Below are 3,399 nucleotides of genomic sequence, written 5' to 3'. Positions count from 1 at the left end.
TCTCAAGATGGCTTGAAACATATCCTGTTTATAAACAAGTATTCATTTAATTGTGTCATTGATTTGAGGGATTATATTATAAATTCAATTGGAACTGAATCTTTCAACTTCTCTTATTACACTAATTCAAGTTTGAGAAACCACCTGAGTCTATTGCAAGAAAATATCAACACTTTTTAAGAGATGATTTGAAAGGCAACAGGAGTATCATCAGGAAATAGATACCAATGGAACCAAGAATCAAAGTTACATATTTTCTTATCATAGCTATGAGGCTTGAAGAACCAAAGAGAATACTCAGGAGCAGACACTGTTCTAGCCACAGGTATAGGGGGTACTACTAGATTTTCACTGTTTTTTTTTCTTACTTTGATAGACATTCTCTCTCTCTCTGTGTACATATATATGTGTGTATATATATATATATATATATATACACATACATACATATATATTTATTTTTAATTTATAGAATAAAAAAGTGCTTCCATAACATAGTACAATAAAAAAGAGATGATTGTACAGGAAACTGCAAATTTAATATGCACACTTGCTATTCCTTCCAAATATAAAACAAAAGTATCATGTAAATTTCTTTTTTCCCCATTTTTTCTTCCCTCCTCCCCTACCCACCCTAGAGATAACTGCCATTAGACACATATAGGTATATAGACAGATAGATGTAGAGAGATAAAGATATATAGTGATAGATAAAAAGGTAGATATCTATAAAATTATTCTATATATACTTCTATTTATCAGTTCTTTCTCTAGATTCAGATTAAAGCAATATTGCTGTAAATGTATACAGTGTTCTCTTAGCTGTGCTCATTTCACATTTCATTATTTCATGCAAGTCATCCCATAATTTTCTAAGATCACTGAGCTCATCATTTCTTATAGCACAGTAGTATTCTATCACAATCACATATCATAAGTTGTTCAGCCATTGCCCAGTGGAGGGGCAACCCTGCAGCTTCCAGTTCTTTGCCACCACTGTTTTAACAATCCAGCTAGCAGCTTCTGTGGGGGTGTAAGATCTACCCACAGCCAGCACCCAGGAGGCTGCTGGCACCACACCGAGAAAGCACAGGTTCTTTTTATCTGCTTAACCAAGGAAAGCACGGTGAAGGGGTTGACAAACTTACTTTAATCCAGCATTCAGTTAGCTCAGGGGAGCATACAGGCAGCATTCAGTTAGTTCAGGGGAAAAAACAGCCAGCACCCTGAACTTTAGAACATTCATTTAATTTGGGGGGAAAAACCAGCACCCTGAACTTCAAAACAAAATACAAACAAATTACAAATATCAACAGACAGACCCAATACAATTCATAGTTACCAACATCTAGGTTCAGCCCAAGGGCTGGCCCAGAGTCATGCTTGCCACTGCTCCCGCTGCTGCTCCAACCGAAAAAGGGATCTTCAAGCTGTCTTCTCCCCTCTTATAGAGTTTCTGACATCATCAAGCGCCGCCTGAATGACCAGGGCCAATTGGTTCTTGAGTTGGCCCCTTCCCCTAGGACCCTGGGAGGTTCACATCCACGTAGACTAGGTTAACACCCAATAGGGCGTGGCTCTGGAGTCAACACCTCCCCTCAGCCAGCCCCATGAATCGTCACACAGGAAGTTCTCTGCTCCCAGGCATGGGTCTCTGGGCTTCCTGCCCCAGAAGAGAAGCAACAGGCACGGGGGCTCTGGGCCTGGAGCCCGGCACCCAGCAAGGCTCAATGAGATAAACTGAGTCACTCAAAGAAAACAAAGGCCATTCTGGTTACAGACCCTGGACAAGTCACTTGACATCTCAATACTCTGGCAATTCTCTAAAAATATAAGGTGTACACCAGGTGTCAATCTTTGTTGGTAGATAGATGACCCCTGGACACACACACACACACACACACACACACACACAGAGCCAATATCTTCACTCTGGAATTATAACCCATTTATACTTTATATATTTTCTTTGTACATATGTTTGCATGATGTTGGTCGATTTAGAATGTGAGCTCATTGAGAACAGGATTCCCAGGGCTTACCACAGTGCCTAACATATGGTAAGTTCTTAAAAATGCTTGTTGTTATCTGAGGTTTTCTTATACCAATAAAAGCAGAGGTTTGTTCCAAAAACAAAGATCAAAAACCACAGTTTAGTTGTGATGCACCATTTCCAACTATGATATTTCCTTATTTAAACTTAATTCAAAGGAATCTTGTTTTTCAGAACAAGAGAGAAGAGACCCAGGCAGTGTTGTGTAATATCCTCCCAACCCCAATCATATCTGAAGTCTTAAGAGAATGCTCTAGTCTCCAGCTTGTTTTTTTTTTTCTGAAAATAGATTGTGCCCTAGAGATGTGATATATCTGAATCCTTATCACAAAAATAAGAAATTCAATTTCATGTTTAACAGCTCGATCTTGTATTAGGATTTAAGTCCAAGAGATGTGCTAAAGGCAATCATTCTGAAGTCACTGAGTTCATTCTTTTGGTCCTCACCACCTGTGCAGAGCTGCAGGTTATACTGTTTATCATATTTCTCATCAGCTGTTCCATTAGTGTTGTGGGAAACCTTCTCCTGATCCTACTAACCCAAGTCAGTTCTCACCTTCACACAACCATGTACTTCTCCTCAGCTACTCAGCCTTTGTGGATTTTTCTGTTACTTCTACCATTACCCCTAACGTGCTCATTAACTTTGTTCAGGAAATCAATGTTATTTCTTCCCATGCATGTGCTATCCAGGTATATTGCTTTGTTTCATCTGTAAACACTGAGATGTTTCTCTTGGCTGTGATGGTCTACGATCGCTATGTAGCCATAGATAACTCTCTCCTCTACACTGTTGCTATGCCTTGCAGGCTCCGTGTGCAGCTGGTAGCTGTTTCTTATATATACTGCTTCTCCGTGGCACTCTTTAACACCATCATCACATTCTAGTCTTCTTATGGTGCCTCTAATGTCATTGACCACTTCTACTGTGATGACATCCCTCTCTTAACCCTCTCCTGCTCAGTCACTCATCTTAAAGAAATCTTGATATTTACCTTTGGCGGGTTTGACACGCTCTCTCTTCCTTGTTGATTGTCATCATCTCCAGTGTCTTCATCATTGCTGCCATCTTGAGGATCCACTCAATGGAAGGCAGGCTCAAGGCCTTCTCCACCTGTGGTTCCCACATGGTGACCCTCACCATTTTCTATAACACATTGATCTTTATGTATTTGCAGCCATGCTCTAACCATTCACTGGATACAGATAAAATTACACCAGTGTTTTATACCATATTGATCCCTGTGTCAAACCCCCTCATTTACAGCTTGAGGAACAAGAATGTGAAAGAGGCTCCCAGGAAAGGGCTGGGAAATAGCTGGGTAGTTGTCCATATAAGACATTGA

At 40.1% G+C, this 3,399-nt stretch overlaps 1 pseudogene; it reads left to right on the top strand.

Moving 5' to 3' along the window:
• The first annotated feature begins 269 nt into the window (after window positions 1–269).
• On the top strand, window positions 270–3,399 carry LOC118831148 (annotated as a pseudogene).

This window comes from Trichosurus vulpecula, chromosome 1, assembly GCF_011100635.1.
Source record: "Trichosurus vulpecula isolate mTriVul1 chromosome 1, mTriVul1.pri, whole genome shotgun sequence".
NCBI classification, from domain to species: Eukaryota; Metazoa; Chordata; class Mammalia; order Diprotodontia; family Phalangeridae; genus Trichosurus; species Trichosurus vulpecula.
The sequence above is the reverse complement of the archived record's forward strand: the minus strand, read 5'-3'. Positions and strand labels throughout refer to the sequence as shown.